Source organism: Coturnix japonica, chromosome 1, assembly GCF_054131305.1.
Source record: "Coturnix japonica strain WE chromosome 1, WE-NBRP24, whole genome shotgun sequence".
Taxonomy (NCBI): Eukaryota; Metazoa; Chordata; class Aves; order Galliformes; family Phasianidae; genus Coturnix; species Coturnix japonica.
This window is the reverse complement of record NC_140663.1, coordinates 64,250,981-64,275,772: the sequence shown is the minus strand read 5'-3', so window position 1 is coordinate 64,275,772 and position 24,792 is coordinate 64,250,981.

Genomic DNA, 24,792 nt, shown 5'->3' with positions numbered 1-24,792 from the left:
TCCTCAAATGTACTTTTTTTCATTTCTACCATATCCAAGAAATTCTGTTTATTTCACATTTTTCTTGCATTCCACAAGTTTCTCATTTATCCTTATGACAGTAAAAGCTGAGGTAAGAATATTTTAAAATGGTCTAGTTTAATCCAGTGCTGAGTTTCTATTAAAAGAGATATGTTAATGCCTAAATCAAATTATTTGTTCTGAAAATGTCATAGAATAGTAGAATCATAGAATCACTCAGGTTGGAAAAGACCAAGATCATCAAGTCCAACTACAACCTAACTACACTGCCCTAACAACCCTCTGCTAAATCATGTCCCTTAGCACCACAACCAACCAGTTTTTAAGCACATCCAGGGATAGTGACTCAACCACATCCCTGGGGAGCCTTATTTTTTAATTTTTTTTAAAATTTTTTTTTGTTTGTTTTGTTTTCCCTTTTTTGGGGGAAAGAGGATTGAACTTCCTGTGTTAGAAAATGTTGGATTTTATTTGCCCTCTGACTTCATCCTATTTAAGGGTGGCAGGTTTTCACCTTTGAGAAAGTGGAAAGAGAAGGATGTAAAACTACTACACCTTTTTGGTCTCAGGGTGTGCTAGAAACCAAGGTCCATGTCACTTCTGTACAGCAACATATCAAATCTCACTGCATAGTTCATAGAGTAGAAAGGGCAGCTCCCAGACACAAGTTTGAGGAATATCTGAGGTAGAGGGAACTGTTCATATACTCTTTCTCAGTCGTCCCTGTTTCCAGTCCCCTCATCTGCTCTTCTTCTGCTCTATATTTTGATGAAAAAGATGATAAGCGGTGCAGACCAGAAAGTATGCTGCAAGGATGAACACAAGAATGGTAGCTCTCATCTACAGGACATTTATTCTGATTTGCTGTTTTGCTTCCAAGCACGTTTGTGCAATACATTTTTGTTCTTGCCTTGAAGTCCAAATATGACTTAAGAGCTCTTTACATTCAGGGATTATTGAAATAAAAGATTTCTCTCAGAAGGTATCCTTGGGAAGGGTCAGGGAAGTAAACATTACCTGAAGGGTAATATCCACAGAAGAGATGTCAACACTGAGGTCAAGAACAGATTTTTTTATGTCATTTGACTTCCTTGGCCCTTGAAATACTGGCTGTTCACTTCTGATGGAGAGGGGGACAAGAAAACACTGTTTTCATGATGCATATTTTAAGTTGTCTGCTTCATTGTCAGCACAGCTTTTTTTTTTTTTTTTCTAGATAGAATCCCTGGATTATTTTGTTTCTCTGGAGATTTTATTTTGAAATAAAATCCAGCTTCATGAAAACTGAATGTTACTCACACACTGGGAGCATGCATCTAAATAGCTGCAGTCATAATTACTATAGAGGCTTGACACCCCAGCACTTTCTTGTTTGGCTGGTCAGTTAACCAGATCTAAGAAACATGGTTGCCAGTCTAAGACTAAATAAATTTCACTGTTGAGAGTTATAGCAGATTTCATTGCCTGTTTTATTTATCACACTACGATATTAGAAAAGAATGGCTAAGCACTGTAATGCTCAAGATGACATTCTCAAAGAAAATTTCTTACTTTACAAGGGATAAATTATCTAGAACACTTCATTACAAGGACTTTCTGTAATACCCAGAAGTTGTACATGCTAGGGAAAACTCATTGATTCGCCAAAATGTAAACTGCTGCTTCTTTCTTCATGGGGGAGAATAGAATAATCCCTTGCCATGAAGCAAATCTGATAAAAAATGTTACATTGTCAACATTGAAATATTGTGTAGGAATATAACACATTTGTAGAGTCATTGTGGGGGAAAATGTATTTTATTTTTGAATGGACCATTTAAACTTTTGTATTTGAAGCAATGTTTTGTGTCAGGTTATATTAGATTTTGGGTTGTTAACCACTGTCTGTGATTTAAGATGTCAAGATTAGACTACAGCATTTTAATTTTATAGAGGCAGAACCCTAACACAAAATTAATTTTCCTCACACATTTTTACTTATCTGGAATAAAATAAATGAAGAAATGTTCTTTTTATGGTTGTATAAGTGGCATCGTAGGAAGAGAAATGTTAAACAGAGTCAGAACATTTGAGGTCCTATTCAGCAGATGATGGAAGCCTGTGTTCAGAAATATCTATTCCTGGTGCATCCTGGGCCTAACACTTTAATACCCTTGATCAAAGTAAGTAATTGTACAAGATTCTTCAGTCTTTTGCATATGTGTTTTTTAATATTGAATAAAAAGTTAAAAAAGCTTAAAAAAAAAAGAAAAAAAGGTATTTGCTGCAAAAATAAAAGAAATTCCAGGCTTTAAACCAGAGTTTAAAGGGACTCCTATCTTTTACCTGTACTGAGATAACCATTCAAGGCTATCTCCCAATTTTTGGTGCATGTCAACAGAGACATTTCTTTTTGAGTCTTTATAATTATGAAGAATTGCTTGTGTCTGAGATGTTCCCACTGTGCCATTACTTTGTTACTTGTATGACATCAAAGATAGTAAAAATTATGATAAGAAGTAAAACTTTTGTGTAATCAAATTCAGCAGAGCTTCTTCCACTTAATAGAAGTGGCAGGTTTCCTGCCCAGTACTCAAACAATACAATTGCAGGGTCATTTGCATCATTGCTATCCCCACATAAAATTTATATTGCTTATTGAATATGTCTTCACATAATACAGAACTTTTATTCAGACAGGTAAAACCATATATTACCCGTCATATACACCCTGGTAAAATTACTTTGGTTCTTAAAGGTAAACAAAGCTCAAGGAAAAAATTGCATGCCATCATATTTCTCTACTATCTTTTTTTAAACCCATGTGGATGTTGAGTAATACTCCTGATAGAAAAAATCCTTTGAAATATATTGAACTGTGTAATATAATTCTCAAGAAATTGGAATTGAGTTATCACCTGTTACTGATGACCACAAAAAGTGCTCAAATCAGCTATTTGAGGTTAATGTGCCTGAAATGCTATTTAAATTTCTCTGGTTGGGTTGTAGAGTGATTAAGTTCTTACGATTTGGTCAAATGGATTTTTAAATTCCTCTCGCCAGTAATCAATTTACTATGATCTGAATGCTGCCCATTTACTCTGGGGCACGGAGGGAGGAAGAGTATAAGGAAGCATGACTGAGCATAGGTAAAATGAAGTACTTTGGGCCACGTGAATGTGAACTTCTGTAATTTGTCCACTTGGCCCCTTCTTGGAGGAACTAACTCGTCAGTAATGCCCTTCTAATTGCAATGCTCCTTTCTACCAGAAATCAGATATTGATGATATTTGTGCCTTTTCTGAGGATAAGGGAAGTGCCTTTCATAAGGACACTAGAATATTACCGAATGCTTTCTGTTCTGCCAGTTCCTTGCACGTTTTCACTGGAAGCACAAACTCTTTTATGGTACAGACACTTGAGGTCTGTGCATTATAAACATCTCTGGCATCATGCTCCCTATATATTATAGCAAAAATCTGGGATTTCTCTTTGCAGACAACTGTAAAATTAAAGTAAAAAAAGTGTTCCCATCCCAGGAGTTTTACAATGTAAACATTTTAAAAAATAAAAATAATATTTTGAAAGAGACGATGGTTGAATTCAAGCACAGAAGACAGAACAAAACTGTTGCAATCAGCACAGCTGGGGTCTAAGTTGTGTTGGCATCACAGAACTGAGTTTTAAGAAGATGAATCAGGAGGTAGCTTTACAGATAATAATAAGGCACTCCTGTAAGGCCTATCTTCAACCTGGCTGTGTTTTGAAGTGTGCATCTTCTTTCTACCCTCTGTGGCCTGAGCATGGAAGAAAGAGGAAGAGGTGCACTTCAATAACCATAAGATGGTGGGGACTTGTCTCAGATATTGATTAGAGATCAGTGTTACACTTTACTGTGCTTCTGTTTGCTTATGAAATTACCCAGAGGAAAAAAAAAATGTTTGGAAAAGAAGAGTAGAAACAAGGACAAAGGCCCCACAGAAGGACACTCACTGTAAGAGGATAAGGAGGATTTGTCAAGGAGTATGTTGTAGGAATGATTAGAAAAGAAGAAAAATGGGAAAGAAAAGAGTCAATAAGGCCTAAAGAGAACAGTTTCTAGCAAAGTGTGATTCACTGTGGCAAATCACAGCTCAGTGCGAGTGAGAAAGGAGGCATTGTCCGAAGTGCTGGTAAGAGAGCAATCATTTCAAGCTGAGAAGAATGACTTCGGTGTACTGTAAACAACGAAAGTATTTTTTATAGGATTATAAGATGGATAAGCAGTGAGATGACACATGAAAAGAAGCAGTGGGTGGTAACTATAGCCAAAACGTTACCAATTGTGTGTCAATGGGAGTAGTTAAAAAACTGTGGCTTTCTTTTCAATTTACGGAGAGAAGAAATAAAATAAAATAAAATAAAATAAAATAAAATAAAATAAAATAAAATAAAATAAAATAAAATAAAATAAAATAAAATAAATAATTCCTTATCCTCAATGTTTTATTTCTTGTATTTTCCCACTTTGCCATGAGTTTCAAGCTATTTTTTTTTAACATTTCTTGACAAATTGTTTTTAATTCTGTTGTTGTTTCTTTACCCTGCTAATTTAGAAAATGGAAGAATAAAATCTATTTTTTCATTTTAGTGAGATCCCTGCTGACCATAATCTTAATGTGACATTATGATTTCTTAAATTGTTTAAAGAACTAATACCAAAATTATTCATATAAATTGCATAAGAACTTTAACTCTGATGAAATCTTCTTCTACGCAATTCTAGACTCTAATCCTTCTTTAAAAATGATATTATCAACGTTGCTCTGGTCTTTCCTGAAACTATCAGTATATTTATTCCTTCTGGTTTCTGGTAATATCAGCTCCTTCCCATTTTCTAAAGAATCCCCAACCACATCAACCTTAGCATTTTCCAGGCTGAAGGAATGGACTTTAAAATGTAATGTATCTATAATATTTAGTATTTATATATTATAAATAGGGCAAGTATCTGGTACCAGGGAAAAAAAGTATGAAAAACTTTCCCCTTCAGATTGACTATTGCAGCAGACAAAGCTAATGAAGTTTTTTCTATTATGGAAGTTGTAATTTGCAAGCTGGATCTCGACAGGCATCTTTAAAATAAGACAGTACGTCTCTCCCCTCAGTAGCAGGCCTAATTCTCTAGTAACCTTATTGAAAATGTGCATGGGCTACAAAACTAAAGATTAACTGTCCAGGGACCTTTTTCCTGAAGCTTATTTGAAGATTAAATCAAATGGCAGGCAATATATATTTGGTAATACAGCTTTGTTTCAGACTTTTCCAATCTAGTGGCAACTGTAATAGAAGAATCTGACACTCAAAAGCACTAAATGGGTTTTTCTTTCTATTTGAAAGTGTCTTGCTTTTCTGTTCATGTTGCAAAATTAGAATTAATGATTTATTTCCTCATAACTAAAGACCCTGTTCTTTTATTCTTGAACATGCAAGAAAGCAATTTTAATTACAGATGAATTGGACATTTTCCCCCTTTTTGATGAGCTATTATTCTTCTTGTTGTTTTACTTCACAAATATCAGAACAAGTGGTTAAAGAGAAGCAATAGTATCTACTACTACTTCACAGTGTTCATTTAAACAGAGAGAGAAACACAGACATTGTTTTTTAATTCAGTGTTTAGACTATGTATTAGTTAAACAGATTTCTGTTCAGCAAATTGGATTGAGATGGATGGAGATGTTATGCTGTTTTAAAAAACTGTATTTAGAAGGCACGTTCAAAGACACTGAAAGTGCGATTTGTCCTCGTAGCCGACATCTGAAGAACAAGTGACATTCTTACACAAAATCTATATTGGTGATGTATTTAATTACAGAGCTGATTGAAATTGACAGCTTCAATGACCTATGAGTGCACTGCTACTGACTGATGGATGCTTCAAATCTGGTTACTTTTAAACCAATTCACATACTGTTCAATAATATCCTGTCAAACTGCAAACTACATTTTTACATGTGTATGGACTAGGCAGGCAGAGCACATCTGAATTTAAAAAATGGTAGAGATGAATGATGTTTAAAAATTGATGTAATTCTTAAAAACGTGGTCATTATGATTTGAATAAGAGATAAAGAACTCTCAATATTATTCAGGCTGGCTGTATTCCTTAAGAAACATATATTTTACTTTCATGCTCGCTCATACCAGCAGAAAAACCTTTCAACACAGATTAGCTCTTCAGCCTCCTCTGCACATGCTCAGGCAGTTCCCATTAATAGCTAGGGAGGGTCTTTGAGAAAATGATACCTGAGTTTTCCAAAAGTATATGACTTCTCTTAAGGAAGACTCTAGAAGCTTTGCAGCCAGCTCCAGCACAGTGGCCATGTCTCTTAACGCCAAAATATGAGCTCAGTGGTCACTGCTCAGAGTTTCTGGAGCATTAATCACAGTCTTAACTGTAACACATTTTGTGTCATTGTAACAGTAGAAACAGCTGGAGTGCAATCACCAGCCTGGAATTAACAGTGGGCAAAGCTTCTTTGCCTCTCCTTGTCCTTTGCTCTCTCATTTTAATAACTTGATTAGGCTATGTTTTCCACATGATGTTGAATATTTATTTGAGTAGCTGTTTCTTTGTAATATCTAGAACCATAACTTATTTTCTGGATGAGTAGTCAATAAGGTATGGACTTCTGGTTGAAGAGATCATATTCCAAACCGAAGCCAGGAACACGGCATGAATTGTGAACATATATTTGAAATGTCAAAAGGTCAACTAAACTCATAATCCCATTCTGTTAATTTGCATCTACGTCCTGGTAGTAATGATAGCAGTAAATAAATAGGGAACCTTTCACTTTTCCCAGATTGATCACAATGATAATTTTCACCCTTTCTGCCAAACTGCATTACAGTAACTCATTATGTATATGTTTTAAAGTAGAAGTGATATAAAGGCTCACAAATATGCCAAATGTGTCAGCTCACCTATTTATTTAGTTAGATCTTGTCTCAATAGAGCACATCAAGAACTATGTGAATACTACAATTTCCATAGATTATATTTGTACTTGCTGAAAGAACGAATAGCAAAGGTTACAATCCTATGTGAAACAAAATGATTTGGGTACAAATCTGCTCTTAAAAGTGTTTGCTCAGCGTAGCTAAATTAAGTATATACAAAGATGATGAGAAAATCAGACCCTCCACTATTAAAATCTACATTTAGAGAAAGAAAGCCTTCCAATTTACAAGTGTATATACATATAAACTAAAGAAAAAATGAAAACAAATAGAAATATGTAGTGTTAGAAGAAGATCAGGGAGTAACAAAGGATGTTGTAGAACTCCCACAAATGGTATCAGAGTTAATGTTAATAGTATAGTCTTGACAGTGTGAAGCTTTCTATGGTCTAACCAAAGACTTAAGCAGTATCTCTGTGGCCAACACTGAACCCATAATTATTAGCAAGGATAATTCAAACCAGTAGTTAATACTATGTATGTTTGAGTTCATGTACACCTAAGTAAAAATGTGTAGTAAGTGTAGTTGTAGCTGACAATGAATAAGCCTAATAAAAACAAGTTCCTATCAATAGAATAAAGGTAATTTATCTGCTAGATATCTCCTGTTTGCAAGTTATTCTTGTCTACTAAAATATTAATTTATTTATTTATTTTAAGGCATTCAAGCTAAGCTAATCTTGTTTGGTTAAATACTAAGGTTACTTGGTGATGTTCCAACCGTTTTCTCCCTCCCAAGCATAAGGATTCATGTGGCTGTGGAGTAGTCCAGGATGTAGAAATAATCCTGTGTTTTCCCACAACCTGAGTCACTGAATGGCTTTATTGGCACGCACTGGGGATGAGAAAGAAGACAGTAGCGAAGGGAGGGCAATTGTGTATTGCTATTGCATAAATTAAGCAGACTTTAGATCTTCCTTCTCCTTACATATATAGCTAGTTATCAGAGATAACTTGAAATCATCTGCCCAGATAGAGAAAACATGCATTAATACCTTCTGCAATAAATAATATCGGTCACACCTTAAGATTTCCAGTGCTGCACTTCTGCAATTTTTTTTAGTGTACCTGTACTGTGCATTCTATTCCAGTAAGCTGAGGATTTCATGAGAGCTGTAACAGATTTTTAAACATGAAGTATAAAAATGGGGGCAGCAACAAACTTAATGTTGTATTTACTGCAATCTACTTCTAGGAAACTCCAAATTATTTTCTATCCATCAGGAAGGGTGCATGTTGGAAACTGCTAATCCTACATTAATATTTTGCAATGGGAAAAAATAATAATAATGATAAATAAATTTAAAAAAATATCAGGCTTGTTTAAAAATAAAAAACAAGTGTGTTCTGCTGAAAACAGGGCAGAAATTGCAGGATTACTCATTTATTTTTTGCTTGCTTTTATAAACTTTGTACTGGCACCTTGCTAAGCATTTCCACCTAGTTATGCCTTCTTCTCTGGACATCTCACCACTCGTCATATTTCTTTCTTATGGGCAGAGAGCACATAGTTTATGTACTTGATCTCTGAGCTGGACATAGTCAGCAATACATATATTAGATCTTTCTGACTCTTCACTTATGGCAAGATGTGGCTGTATGCATTCTAAGCTTCTTCTCCCTGTTTCTTCATTGTGTTAAGTGCTAGTATCCCAGAACATTTTTGGCCTGGACATGTTTCATCAGTGTTATGCTACTTCTTTTTTCTTTCTTTTTTTTTTTTTTTTTTTTTTGAGTGAAAGCCCCAAAGTATGTACCTTTCTGTCCACACATTAATGAAAAAAAGTGGACATTTTAGATAGATAGAATAGCTATGCCTTTAATTGCTTAACTAGTGCTTTGTAGTACATGACCTGGATTTCAGTTGTTTATAATTTTTTCAGACTTCAGAAACAAGGGCTGAAATTTTCTGGGTTGAATATCTGCCTCAGGCTCTATAGGCTTTCAATTGTTTCTGAGAACAAGATTAGGAAAAAAGACAATGTTTCCTCATGTTATAAACTATTATTTATTGTTTTAGAGAAAACAATGATAGTATCTGTGTTTTAAGGACAACAGGAGCTGGACAGTCAGATCTCTGTCAACAAGAAAAGTCAGAAACTGAAAGCACAGAGGTTGCATTGTCCCTTCTGTGTCTTGCTTTATTCAGCACCAGTCAGTGTGTTTGGGTAAAGGCTAATAGAGGAGCAGGAATTCCTCTGACAAATCCCAGTTGGATTATTTCATTACAGGACTGCTCTGATTTGATCACTGAACCAGAGGAGGTTAATGATTATGCAAGCAACATCTGAACCCTAGAGAGCAGGGCCTGGCCAGAAATTGGTTTAACTGCTCTTCTTTCCTTTTTTATTTATTTTTTTTAATACAGCATCCTGTTTAACCACAGTGCCCTCATACTATCACATAGCATTAAGAATGGGCAGAGTGCCCTCACACTATCACATAGCACTGAGAATGGGCAGAATGTGTTTTCTTTCTTATCAAGACAAACTGAAATTCCTTTTTCTGATGTTATTTCCTTGTCAACCAGTTACAGACTGTGGTTTCTTGAGAATGGGGAGTGAATCCACAGGTTAATTATGACTTTACCACCTGAACTACCTGAACTTTTCTGGGTTATAAACTACATTACAAATGCTCAGTTCACAGTGCTGAAAACACCAGCTGGCTGTGATGATTGGCTATGGATCTAAAGTTTATAAAATTTTTCAAATATTCAGGACCATTGCCTTTCTCAAATGATCTCTCATTTAGATTTTTGAAACACCTGGGAAATCTTAACTATGAATTAATTTTTACATTTATCTTTTCCCATCTAACCTAAGAAATACTGGGTTGTTCTGAAAGTAATGCCTCCTATTTATTTCCATGGAAACTTACTCATAAAAGAGATACAAAGAACTCAATAACTCTATTCGATAGAGAAAATTCTCAGGTACAAAACGCTATTTTTCAACATGGTCACCATCATTAGCTATGCATTTCCATCAGTAATGTACAAGAGCCTCCATGCTGTGCTCATAAAAATCTGTATGAGCAAAGGTAAATCACTGCTTTGGAGCTCTTATGGCAGCACTGATGCTAGGAGAATATTGCTCGTGAAGTCTATCTTTCATTGGTGCAAAAAGATGGAAGCTGGGAGGTGTTAAATCTGGACTATATGATGGGTGTGGTAGGAAAGTCCAGACGACTATCAGTGCACTTGCAGAATCACAAAATTGCCATCGTTGGAAGGGACCTCAAGAGATCATCAGGTCCAACTCTCCAGCTAAAGGAGGTACACTGCAACAGGTTGCACACACAGACACCCAAACAGATCATGAATATCTCCACAGTAGGAGACTCCACATCCTCTCTGGGTAACTTGTTACAGTGCTCTGTCACCATTACTGTAAAAAAGTTCTTTGGCATGTTAGTACAAAAATTCCTATGTACAAGTTCTAGGTCACTACTACTCGTCCTACCACTATACACCACCAAGAAAAGCCTGGTTTAATCAGTTTCCCTCCCACCTCACTTTAGATATTTACAAACATTAATCAGATCCTTCCTCAGTCTTCTCTTCTCCAGGCTGAACAGACACAGGTTACTCAGCCTTGCCCCAGGTCTTTTATCATCTTTGTGGCCCTCCAGTGGACTCCTGAGATCTCAGCCATTTTTGAACCAGGGATCCCAGAAATGGACACTGTGTAATAAATGTGGCCTCACCAGGGCAGTGTGGAGGAGGAACATCACCTCTCTCAACCTGCTGACCACTCTCTTTTTAATGTAGCTCAGGATATGTGGCCTTTCTGGACACAAGGGAACACTGTAGACTCATGGTCAGCCTCATCTCATGGTAGCACAGACTTATTGTGTGTGCTCCACAGTCTTCAATCTGGTATAGGTCATAGAATAATGGAATCATAGAATCACAAGTTTGGGAAGGTCCTACAAGATCATCCAGTCCAACCATCCTCCCATTATCATTGCTACCACAAACCATATGGTAAACTAAACTGTATCTCATAGCTCCTCATCCAGATGCCTCGAACACTGCCAGGGATGGAGACTCCACCACCTCCCCAAGCAGGCCATTCCAGTGCCTGACCACTCTCTGGAAGAAGAGAGTGGTCAGGCACTTATGTATGATCTAAATCTCCACTGGGGCAACTTGTGGCTCTTTTCTCAGGACCTGTTTGTTTCCTGGGAGAAGAGGCCTAACCGCTCCTCATCACAACCTCCCTTCAGGAAGCTGCAGAGTGCAATGAGGTCTCCCCTGAGCATCCTCTTCTCCAGGCTAAACAATGCCATCTTCCTGAGCTGCTCCTCATAAGACTTGTGGTCCAGACCCCTCAATAGTTTCAGTGTCCTCCTCTGGACACATTCCAGGGCCTCAATGCCTTTACTGTACTGAGGGGCCCAAAACTTAACACAGTACTCAAGATACAGCCTCATGAGTGCTGAGTACAGTGGGATGATTACCTCCCTTCTCCTGCTGGCCACCCTATTTCTAATGCAGTGCAGGATGGAATTGGCCCTCTTGGCCACCTGGGCACACTGTTGGCTCATGTTCAGCTGAGCATCAACCAATACCCCCAGATCCCTTCCCTCTTCACAGTCATCCAGTCACTCAGTCCTGACCCTATAATGTTGCATGGGGCTACTGTGGCCAAAGAGCAGGAGCCAGCACTTGACTTGGTTGAACCTCATCCCATTCACCTCAGCCCAACTTGGTGTCATATACAAATTTACTGAGGGTAAGGTCCTGGTATTATCCCATTGCAAGCAAATGTTCATCTTCTTCTCTGGCTTGTCTCTGGAAGTTTGAAACTTCAGCTTAGACAGGACCACAATGTAGCAGTCAAGAGTTGATGGTTTGTATGGGTTCCATGAAATCCAAAAGGGTCACACATTTCCAATCCCAAAAGACTTTACCCACTGAGGTCTGCATCTTGACCTTTTCCTTTGATTGGGAATTCGCATGTTGTCATCCCATAGACTGCTGTTTTGATTCTGATTCAAAGTCTCATCACTAGTAATGATATGATCCAGGAAACTGTCACCTTTAACCTCATTTTGGTTCAACAGGTCCTGACAAACTTGTATATGGTGTTCTTTCTGTTCCTATGTATCCACCTGGGTCAAACTTTGTGATATTCCAACACTGCCAACATCATTTCCTGTGCACTGAAGTTGAAATTCGTCACATATACCATTCCTGGCTTATAATCTTCCAAGTTACACAGATGAGCTGATCAAGATGCTCTTCATTTCATGGTGAGAAAGCTTTGTATAGCTATTTGGAATGTGGCTTGTCTTTCACGTCATTGTTGCCACTACTGAAATGCACCACCCACTGTCTTGCTTTGCTCACATTCACTGTTTGGTCTCCATAAACATTCAACAAGCAACAACTGTCAATGGGTGACATTTTTTTCTGCACAGGAATTCAGTGACACACCTTTGCTTCACACACACTGCCATGTCAGACACCATTCTGTCAGACTGCCCCTCTGCTGCCATCTATCACATGGCAACAAAACTTAATGGAATACTGGCAGAAAGGAACAACTTCTTCTGCCATACCAGCAACATCTGCCTCTGATATTCTGCACCAACATAATAAAATAGGAGGCATTACTTTTAAAGCAGCCCTTGTACTAAAGGAAATTCTCATTACAGTAGTCAGATATTTGGACAAATCTTTTTTTCCTCATCAGCTCATTCACTTGGCTATAAGTGTAGTATAAGATTAATCTCTGAATACCAAGAAAAAAAAATAAAATAATGTATCACAGACAATTTGAGCTGAACAGCAGACTCAGTATAGTTTTTGAAATTTTTCTTTTCATTTTCAACTTTTCTATTTCCTCTTTAGTATTTCTGGATTGACAGGCCAAGACAATCCTTATGAATAGTATGTAACAACAGCCTTCTGCAGGTCAGTTAAACTTCACCATATCAGCGAGTAGGCCTAAAATATTTATAAAGCTCCTATTCATGAGAGAAAGAAATTGTTAATTGGTGATTAACATAAGAAAGTAATAATGAACTCAAATGCATGTAGTACAGCTTTTTATCACTCATTTTCTTCAGGCGGGATAAGGAAAAAAAAAAAAGAAAAAGAAAAAGAAAGAAATGAATTTTCATTTCCAAGAAGAGTAGATAGATAACTGATTAAATGTGTTTTGAAATCTGATGCTATAGTACAGATCCAGATTCATATCTCTGATCTAGTGAAATAAAACAGATACTCCACCCAAAAGGGAGCTCTATTACAAACAGTAAAATCTGTAACAATTGTTTGTTCGTGATAACTCACCATCTTGATATTTAATTATGTCTGGATGCAGTTTCTGAATTTTCAGCATACTACTCTGTGCACTCCTAAAAAAGTTTATGGATCAAAAATTCAAATACTTTAATGGATCTGAGGCTGTTGTGCAGGTGTCCATTCAATCAAAATACTGAGTTTAGAAGAATGAAAACAAGCACAATTTGTATAAAACAGATAATAGCCTTAAAAACGTATTATTAGTTTAAGAGGTCTTCAGAAAAAGTAAAGCTGTAACTGCATAAAAAACTTATATCCATTGCTTGTCCACCCCTAGTTTAATTTTATTTTAACTTTAAATAAACATTTCTTTACATTTAGCAATCGTGAAAAAGGCTGTTCTTACTCATTTTGTATGATTAAAACTACATTAGCAATATACATGTATTAATTTACAGATACAGATACTAATTGCTTAAATATTGAGTTCAAAATTAGACACTGGTACTGGGAAGGGATAATTGGTTCTTGCTGTAGAAAAAAACTATAATAAAGAACTTGAAAGTGCTGTCACATTTCACATAACAAGCAAAATCTCAGAATATTTGAAAAATATTCTGAAAGAAAATGTCTTGGGGCTTTCTTAATGAGAATGAATGTGGTTTGAAAAGATCAAATAATATCCACATATGTCAAATACAGGTTCTAATAACAGTTAGAGATAATGAATAAAATTAAAGTAGGTCATTTTTAGTCATTTAGGATCCAATAGGAGGCATTCCTCTTTATAACTGCTTATTAAAATATAAATTGAAGCATTTGCTGTATTTACAAAAAATATCAATATCAAAGATTAAGAAAATAAAATGAGATATTTTACCATTTTATAATTTTCTGTTTCTGTTATATTAACATTTGAATTGTAAATGACATCTAAGTATGTTAATATTGTAATAAGTGGCACAACATATTCAAAACTGTAAGTAATAAGGCAACTATGCGAAGATGATCAGGGGGCTAGAGCACGCCCCCTATGAAGACAGGCTGAGGAAGCTGGTCTTGTTCAGCCTGGAGAAAAGAATGCTGCAGGTTGACCTCATTGCAGCCTTTCAGTACCTGAAGGGTACCTCTAATCAGGAGGGGAATAAACTCTTTGAAAGAGACAATAATAGCAGGACAAGGGGAAATGGTTTTAAGTTGAAAGAGGGAAGATTTAGGTTGGATGTTAGGGGGAAGTTCTTTACTAGGAGAGTGATGAGGTCCTGGAACAGGCTGCCCTTGGAGGTTGTGGATGCCCCGTCCCTTGAGGTGTTCAAGGCCAGGTTGGATTTGGCCCTAGGCAACCTGATCTAGTATACATGGAAGTTTGGTGGCCCTGCCAGGCAAGGGGGTTGGAGCTCCATGATTCTTGAGGTCCCTTCCAACCCGGGCCATTCTGTGATTCTGTGAACTATACATAATCTGATAGATGGCTCTTTTTTCCTCTCCTTCTATATGTGGTAGTTCATAGCAATCCAAGTGTCTGTCTAAATATGGACACAAACATACAGAATCATGTAAATAAGAAAAATTCCAGATCACAGCATTCTTAACATTAACAATTATTATTATTATTTTTTAACTGAAAATCTACACAAAGCCTTAAGGACAGAATACACTGAAAAAGATAAAGACTGATACTGAAGGAGCGGATAGAAGAGAGCTGTTTTAGCTCAATTGAATACAGTGCACATGCATAGCTCTTTTCAGCATTTGGTTTAAATTTACCAAGTGCATACTGGTCGTCCATCCATAACATTGATTCTTGGAAATGCAATGGCTTGTCAGGGTGCTTGTTTTGAAGATGGATTGTGCAGGCACCACTAGATCCTGGTTGAACACAGAGAAATTATGCATAGAGGTGACTGTCATTTCTGGCTCAAATCTTTCCTGGTTTAAAATGCTGATTTGAGAAATCAAATTATTTGCATTGATTTTTTTCAGCTTTATCACTGTGTAAATTTTTATTTGGAAATTTCTGAGAAAAAGATCTTCTTCTGCGTGATTTTTAAGTACATAGAGCCATAGGGCAAGGAAGATGCTAATCCAGACTACAGTTAAAAAAAGATGAAAACAAACCCTACTAAAAAATGATTGAAGTCTGAAAGAAAGCAGGACAAGACCACTGGTGATATGACAAAAAAAAAAAAAAAAAAAAAAAAAAAAAAAAAAAAAAAAAAAAAAGTGAAAGGAGTCAAGAAATTAAAAGCAATTCAGTTTTCATTGTAAGCCTTGATAAAGATATCCCCACAAATGAAGGAAACCTGTGGGTCAGTGGATTCATGGGACACCATTTGAATTGAACAAGACTAGTACCTACTTACTAAAGGAGAAGGAAAGAAAGACTGTTAGCTACAGATGTATTCCTCTGATATCTCCTTGGAGTTGCTGCAATCTCAGATGAGATGTCCTGTTGACTGCTGTACTGGATTAGAGCAACAAGAATACTGGCATGGACAGAAAATAAGGTCTTGGGCACCACACTGGGAAATATAAAATAAAGTAAGCAACAAAATAATCCTCAATAAAATATATAATGTTTAGTATTTTGTTGCTTTCTTTGTGACATCTCTCAGACATCTTTTTATGTTCAACTGCGTAACTAAAGTCTCTTTGACATTCTTGCCTTCTTGAACCTCAGTCAGTTTCTTTGACAAAGACTTTCTTACCCAAATTATAGAACTCCAGAAGCTGTAGCAAGAGTGTCTTCAAAGCCCATGCCTCTGTTCCAGTTTCCTTAGGATCTTCATCTCTTTCTCCCTTTTTTACAGTAACAAGTACAAACTTAAGATTGTAATCATTGAGTCTCTCAGCATTTCAATGACCACCTTCTAAAATAGCATTCAATGAATTCAGTGGGAATGCTTGCATGTGTGAGGAACCTTAATATGTGAAGAACTGAAGGGTAGGATCCTATTACTGAACTTTTTGAAGTTTCCGCCTTTATTTTTTCTGCTTTTTTATTTTTAATTTTTCTTTATTTAATAATTTTAAGTTTCTGTCTCCTGGTAAATGTCTTTCATTTTCTTTTTTTCAAGTCTTCCTTCATTTCTTTTCCTAAAATACCTTCTCCTGATGCTCCTCCTTGGCTTCCTAACCAAACACATTGTTTAGAGTCAATATTTATTTTTTGCTGCTTCACCACATTTGTAACTTTAAACCCCTCTTGGGTGTTTTTTACAGATGTACTGATTTTTAAGCACCCCAAAGATGAAGGCAGTTGCCAGTTGCAATGTTTCTCAAGCTGCAGTATCTCCTCCTTTGAAATGTCTGACTGAGTTGGATATGGCTCAAGTCGTGAGCAGGAAACCAGTGATTTCTTTCTTCATGCTTCTCTGACTAAGCTCTTTGCAAGCATCTTGCCAAAGCATTGGTTTATCAGCCAGTTATAGTTTTTCCTTTCTCTCTCTCCCTGCATCCCCTTCAGAAGCACTTACTCTGGATGGTGAGATATTCTCCGCAACACTGCAATGTTCCATGGTAATTCCTAAGAAGTTACCTGGGGGAATCTGTCAAAATCACCTTTTTTCCCCTCACCGTTTGAAATCTCAGCTGTACAATACAGTAATTTATCAAATGCATATGGATACATGAAAACAAACAAACAAACAAAAAACCAAAACAAACAAGCAAAAAACCAAATATGCTCTTGTAGGAATCAGTGCTTCTTGCAAAGCAAAGCTGACTTTTTGTACACAAGCAGTGACTAAATCCTCTTCATTCACCTGAGACAAAATGTCTTTATCTCCCATCATGGGCTTACATCTATGATTCTAATTATTTTCAATAAAGCATTGAAGTCAAATGTTTAGAATGAGGGGAAAAATAAAGACTCTCAATGTAATTTCTGTAAAATCTAAGTTTGAATAAGGCTGTTTCACATAGTAGTAACTGTTAGCCCTACAACTTATTGACTTGTCTCATCTGTATTTTCAGTAGTCTACTTTTGAAGAGGAGAACTGAGGTTTGATGGTGTGCATTGTTCTTGAACAGTATCATGGAAATGTAATGACTTAATTCTACTTTTGTATCAGGCTCTTCATCTTTCCATATATACTCTATCATTAAGGCACTGTGTAGATTTTTAGTTACCAAGCAGCTTCTGCTAGATGTTTATCCCAATGTTTGAATGTTCTACCACACATTGCTTTCATCATGGTTTTCAACAGTCCATTGAATCATTCAGTTTTTCTAGAAGCTGGTGCATGATAGGAAATGTGATATATCAATTCAGTGTCATGGATTTTGGCACACATGTTTGTAAGAGTGGGTTTAAAATGAGTTCCATTACCTGATTCAATTCTGTCTGGAGTAACATGTCACTACAAGGTTTGTTTTTCAAGGCCTAATATAGTGTTATGAGCAGTGGTATGTGGCACAGGATATGTTTCAAGCCACCTGATGTTCAGCATGATAAGCATATAAGTCTTGCCATTGAAAATTTGTGGCAGAGTGACATAATCAACCTGCCAAGACTCTCCATATTTATACTTCTGCCTTGTCCCTTCATGCCAGAGAGGTTTCATTCTCTTTCCTTGTTTAATTGTAGCACGTTTCACATTCATGAATATCTTGTGCAATAGCATCCATGGTCTAGTCCACCCTTCGATCTCTAGCCCATTGATAGGTTGTGTGTCTTCCTTGATGGCCTGAGGTTTCATGGGTATGTCAAGTGAGAAATGACTCACCCTATCTATGTCTATGTCTATCTGAACCACTTCAGTCTTAGTGGTCTGATTGTTTTTTGTTGATTGTTTTTATATTCTTCTGTGGCCCAGCTCTTTGGTACATAAAAATCCATGTGACCCACCTTTATGGCCTTTTTCTCTTCGGGCTAGCAATGTCTGTCTCACTCCAATTTATAGGAGGGAGGCAAGGTTCTTTGATATATGTAAACCTGGCGTGAGATTGAGAAACAACAGTTCAAATGTTGGTTTGACCAGTTTATTACAAATCTTAATCAGGGAGATGGGGAAGGGGAGGACGGACACTCTTATGATGTAGGGTGATGGGGAAGGGAAGGCAGGCAACAGTAAAGATAGGAAATAGAAGGAGTCTTTGTAGGAAGCAAGAGGGAGATAGTCACCACCATGGATCCAGCAAGGTTTGTAGTTCAGTCACTGATCTTCAGTAGTGCTGGATCATCAGGCATTGTTGTTCCATTGAGGATGACAGTGACCATGATGACAATTTCCAATGGTAGTACCAACTTATTTATAAGTCCAAAGTGGTTGAGTCAGCTCTCTTTGGAGTGACAGCTCAAATTCAAATTAGTTGAGTCAGCTCTCCTTGGAGTTGAAACTTCTGGCTCTGGGATCTCAGCAGAAACTCCTTTGTTCCCATCTTCCGGGTGCAGCCAGCAGATAAGAGGGATCAGGGATGCCCACCTGCATCCCATTTTTCACAGAACACTATGGTATAATTCCCCAATTTTCCCATACCAAGATGGAGCTATTTGGAAGTTCTTTACATCTGGTCATGTTTGGACTGGTTCCAGGACTACTGCGTAGGCTATTTCCTGTTTAATTTATTCAAAAGTTTGTTGCTGCTCAGGACCCCATACAAAATTGTTCTTTTTTTGTGTTACCTGATTGAGCAGGCTTACAAAAAGACTGTAATATGGGATACATGTTCTCCAGAAGCCTTCAGCATTCAGGAATGATTGTGTCTCTTTCTTACTATTTAGTGGGGGCATAGCAGTGACTTTGTTAAGTGGGATGGGAAAGGAAGAGTGATAGAGAGCTGCATCAGGTGCTGGGGCTCTCAGACAAATGGTAACTCTTCAACACCAGGATTGAAACTGAAAGCCCCTGGAGCACTGTTGATGGATATGGCAACATCTCTAGGCAAGCGTTATGTTACAGTGCCTGCCAGCCTTTGTAGATGTGGATCCACCTCTACTGGTTCTTCCTCTGCAGGTAGATCTACCTCTATTAGCTTGATGTCTCCTTCCAGTGGATCACTATCCATTGCCTTGTATTCACTGCTGCTCCCACTAAGCTAAGCTTCTTTGGTGGTGGAGGATGGACTCACAGAGGCTCACAGTGGGTGGGAAGGAACTTTCTAAATAGCTCCTTGAGCCATAAGTGTGCCAGCTAAGTACAAGCCAGTTGGCAACTGGTGTTCTGTTGTCAGGGTCCCTGTACTTATAGCAGTTGTCAGAGAGGTGACTCGTGACATCATCAAGCCATAGTGAAGTGACACTAAGAATGTCTCATGACCAAAACATGTCTGTGTTTGGTGTGGGGAGACTATGGCCTGACAGCGGGGTTCTGCTGGGCTCCATTTTTTAACCAGTTTTTGTCAGTGTCTCCAACAATGATCTGGAAGATATATTAAGTACATTTGTGAATGATAAAGGCCAAGGACAGCTGACTCTCTTGAGAGTAGAAAAGTATTGCACCAAGATCATAAAAGAATTGGGAGGAATTAGCATCTACAAGAAGATCAAGTGTTGGATTTTGCATCTGGGATGGCACAGCACTGGCTGTAGATAATAGACTCTGGGATGAGAGGTAGGAAAGCAGCCCCTCAGAAAGAGATCTGGGGGTTCTGGTTGGTGGCAAGTTGTGTCTGTCAGTCAGAAGGTCCAGCCATGCCCTGGGATGCATCAGGGCCAGTGGAAGGAAGGGTTTGTCCCACTCGCACTTCAAGCTCTGTGTGCACTTTTTGGTGTCACAACATAAGAAGAAAGTAGAATTATTAGAGAACATCCAAAGGATGGCTTTAGGGTGGGAAGTGTCTTGAGGGCAAGGTATGTGAGGAACAGCTCGTAAAACTTAGTCACTTATCTCCTAACAACTTAACCATGAATTACTGATGCTCTACGGTCAAAGATGATCCAGCTCTCCCAAGAATAAACATTCTTAGTGGTTTAGACTTTTACTAAAGGCAGTTATTGTTTAAATGGACTTTAGGTAAGTAGCACTTCCCATTTTAGTGATGCTGTAACTATACGAGGAAAAATACAAATGACAAACTGCAGGCCACATCTTTTTACCAGCATGCAAATCATTGCATTTTGCACTATTCCCCTCTGAGTTGTATAACAGAACATTAATTTAATAATCAGCACTTTATTTATTTACTCTTTGTCAAGTAGCATAAACTGCTTTAAAAGTCAAGTTCTCTTAATGGTACATAACCTTTTACATCCTCTTTTTTTCTAATATATTTTTCAAGGAAAAACTTGCATGTTAGAAGATTACTCTCAGGCATAATGAAGAAATGACAGAAAGCTTGTTGGCCTAGAAAGGAGCCAGTCACATCCATTCATTTATGCATATCCCAGTTACATGCTGGTAGTGTTTTTGTGACATGTATTTCCCCTTATCCACACAGTTATCAGTCACCATATGTAAGGGAGGTATTAAAGCAAGAACATCACATGTGGCACCTAGTTAGTTGGTTAGACACAGACAAAGTCATTTCTTCTTATCTCAGCAGGAAGCCACACTACTCAGAGCCCAAAGCTCCTTGGTTCAATTTCTTGCTAGAATTGATTCCTTATAAATATGAATTACTTTTCATTTTACATTTCCTCGTTTGTGGTCCAAGAAGCAGTGCTGTATGTGAGGTGTCCAAATAGGTTTTCCATATTATCTTGATGGAAAACAGGAAATAAGGATTTGACCCCTGTACACAAAACTTTGGAGGGTGTACTTTATCTGCTTCAGCCCTATTGGGATGGGGGGCTTAACAGGTCAGAGGTGCAAATGAACAAATACGGCAGACATACATTAAGTCCCTTCTCATCCCATAGAAATTCCTCACAGACCCCAGGGGAAATCAATCAGTCAATCAAAAAACGGTGGATCTTTTGACTTGAGCTTGGGTGGGGTTCTGTTAAGTCATTATACTGTCTTTTCCCAAGTATGTTGAATTTAGATAGGAAGTAAATAGAGTTTTAAAAATAATGTAATTTGCAAGAGCATAACATAGATTCCACTTTTTAATTTTCAGGAGAATTGAAACAATTATGCAGTTATTTCTGTGAGAGGAATCAAACCCTTATCTTAGTCACTTTTCATGCATTTAAAAGGAAGAAACACTGAGCCCATGCTTGGTTATCATGTTGTAGTTTATACCTTTATGCCTTTGTACCAAGACATTCTTTTTATTTGAGGTAATGTGTGTAGGCAAACAAGCCTATAAGCTTTCTGTGTATCTTATATTACAACAGTACTCTGTGATGTGTCATTACAAGTGTTTGTATGTGTCAACTTATAAATTCAAAATCTCTTTTAATTTTTATGATGTGACAGATGGCAGCAGAGAGGCAGTCTGACAGAATGCTATCTGACAACATGGAAATGTGTATGAAGCAAAGATGTGTCATTGAATTCCCTTCTAGAAAAAAAGAAAAAAAAGAAAGAAAAAAAAAAGAAGATACCCATTGACATTCATCGATTATCTTGCTGAACATTTATGGAGACCAAACATGGGTGGGTGTCAGCACAGCAAGGAGGTGGGTTGCATGTTTCTGCACTGGCAACAGTGATGTGAATGAAAAGCCACATTCCGTAAGGACATGGAGATTTTTATAAGCACAGCATTCAGGGTCTTGTTCATTACTAGCAATAATTCATAGCTAATGGTGGTGATGATGCTGAAAAATAGTATTTTGTAGCTGAGAACTTGCTCTATCAAATAAGGTGATTCTTTGCTTTGTATATGTTGTAATTTCCATGGAAATAAATAGAAGGCATTACTTCCAGGGTGACCTACATGTTCTATCTATCTGGTGCCAGTGCTGTATCCATTCATATTCAGTGTTCTTTACAATTGGAAGAAGATGGGAAGTGGAAAAGAGAGAAAAAAAAAAACTAAAAAAAAAAAAAAAATTCAATTATATTACAGCAACTTTTCTTTCCGTGCTACATTACTATCTTCATGTTTGATGTTCACTCTTAAGGTTTTTTCAGTAGTGTTATATCTTTTTAACAAAGCATGGCAATGAACTTCCTTAAGTGACTGATCTTAAAGGACTGCTGCAAAAATAACCATTTCTTTTCCCTCAAGCTAAAGATACAGACCATATTTAAAATTTTGCTTTCACGCATGATGTATTTTTGGACCATTATACATTTCAAAAATAATACTATCTTTTTTTGTTTGTTTGTTTTGTTCTGTTTTGTTTTGCTGCATGCTTTCAGATGTATGGAAGAAAGTGCTCCTGGTCAAAGGGTTGGTGTCACATGAATAACAACTTTAAACTTCATACTATTCTCTCAGTGCCACTGATCTCTACAATTACCTTTCTGTGATATACCATAGTGGGATTATGATCATTTTCTATGCATCTTAATGTTGCCTTAGGCTGTTTTAAGGTGTTTTGTTGATACTGGATTGTATAGACATATATAGAAAGGTTATCCTGCAAATCTTATTGATTAGCATATTTTGATTGCATATGCATATGAAAAAAGCGTTTGACCTCTCGAACTAGAATAACAAACTACTATAAAGGAGAGAGTGGTTTTATAGACTGTTTCATTTCTGACAATCTTTTGAAATATTTTGATAAATTCAAATTAAGAGTGGCTAAATTCAACTATGAAGAATTTTCAGTAATTTAAAATATGATTAACTGAGCTTTAGCAAATAACATGACACTCCAGAGGGTGAAACTTGTATGGAAAATTCTCAAGACCTGACATATGTTGTCACAAATCTTTCTGGCAAGATTAGGATAAAGTTTTATAGAATACACCAAAGTTCATAAATATGAAGAAAAGTAACTTTTTCTAATAAGTTACTTTGTGTGAAGTAGAGTTAATGACGGCAGTAAGCTGGAAATTCAGAACATGATCTGGTTCTGTTCACTTCAGGGTCTGAATCAAAAGCTTTTAACTGACTCATTATGAAAGAAAAGAAACACATATGTGATTTTTGACTTTGTTTTGTGTGCTGATGCTCTTGAATTTTGAGTTGCATTATGTTCTGACTCAAAATTATACTTCACTTAAAAATATTTTAGGTGTTTCTGATTTTTCTCTAGCCAGTCTTCTCAATCCTATTTAGTATTTGTGCCCTATGACTGTACCAAACTTGCACTGCTTCTTATGGGCTATCTCATGGATATTGCGTGAGAAAAGGCAGAGATCTATCATGAGCTGCATTAATTGTAAGTTGAAGGCTGCACACCTTCAGTATTCTGTTTTTAATGTTGTCATGCACATCATGTCTGTTTCCAGATTTTTTCTTTCATTGCAGTCTCATTTTCCATAATTTTCTTGAAATGTAGATGTTGGAGTTACGCCATGATAAATGAGATGGTGAGCCTATTGCTCAGGCGCTGGTTTGTTCAAAGATTGACCACTGAATATAAAATATGCAAGGCTAAGAACAATTTTTGTATGATCAATTGTTGAATGTGCAGTGATTCATTTCCCACTTCTAAGTATGCTATCTTTGCTGTAGTTCTCCTATTTGTCACATTTTTTCATTAATAAGTACCCAGAAGGACAAAAAAGCATGAGCAGTCTTTCCAAAGTTCAGTATAGAATAAATTAAATTAGTTCATAAGAAATATCTTCTAAACATAACAAAATACACACCTGACATCATACAACATAAATTAGCAGTTTCTAAGGTAGCTTCTGCAAAATGATAGCACACAGAAACCTTTCCCAGAAGATGATACAGAAAGCTGAGTAAGAATTTGATGAGTGTTTGGGAATATTTGGCTCTTGGTTCAGGTTACTTTATTAGTAGTGCTGTCAGTGATAAAGCACGTGTCTATTTTTCTAGAAACATAATATTTAAACCTTTGCACGTACTGTTGCAAGTCTCAGACCAATAGAGTAGGCAAACATGCACCTTATAGTGCCTCTCTTCAGTGAAGTTGTAAACATATGATGAAAGTTAATCACATTTTTATATTCATTACTGAATGAAGGCCAGAGTAGTTCGGGCTGTTAAAGAGATATAATATCATTATACAGCCAGAGGCTTTGTAGTTCACATCGAAGTTGCTCAAGGAATTTATGATCTTGAAACACTGCAACATATTGAAATCTGCAGGATTTAAAATAAATTAAAGAAAATGAAGAATTTGTGTGTTATATCGTACCACAGCAAAGCCTGCTTACTGCTGTGAAGATGGGGAGGGTATTGGTTATTCAGGCAATGATACTGCTGGATTAAAAACAAGCCAGGTTGGTTGAGATCCAGGGTAAGTGTGCTAGCTGAGAAAAAATGAAAAGGTAAGCACATATGGTGGAACAGCTGCTTTCAAATTTATAAAATATCTACTTTAATCCCTGCAGCTTTCTTGGCTTTTTCTCTTAATTCTGTTTCTTTACAGAAAGCACTGAGAAAATCATCCCTTTTTTTCTTTCTTTTTTTTTTTCTTTTTTTTTTCTTTTAATTATATTTTTTCCCAAATATTAAATCAATTTCAATTTTATAGTTTTTGGCTTTCACCAGAATACCTCAAATGTGGAAGCAAATGCATCTAGAGTTCTTAGAGTTTAAACCCATAAAATGTA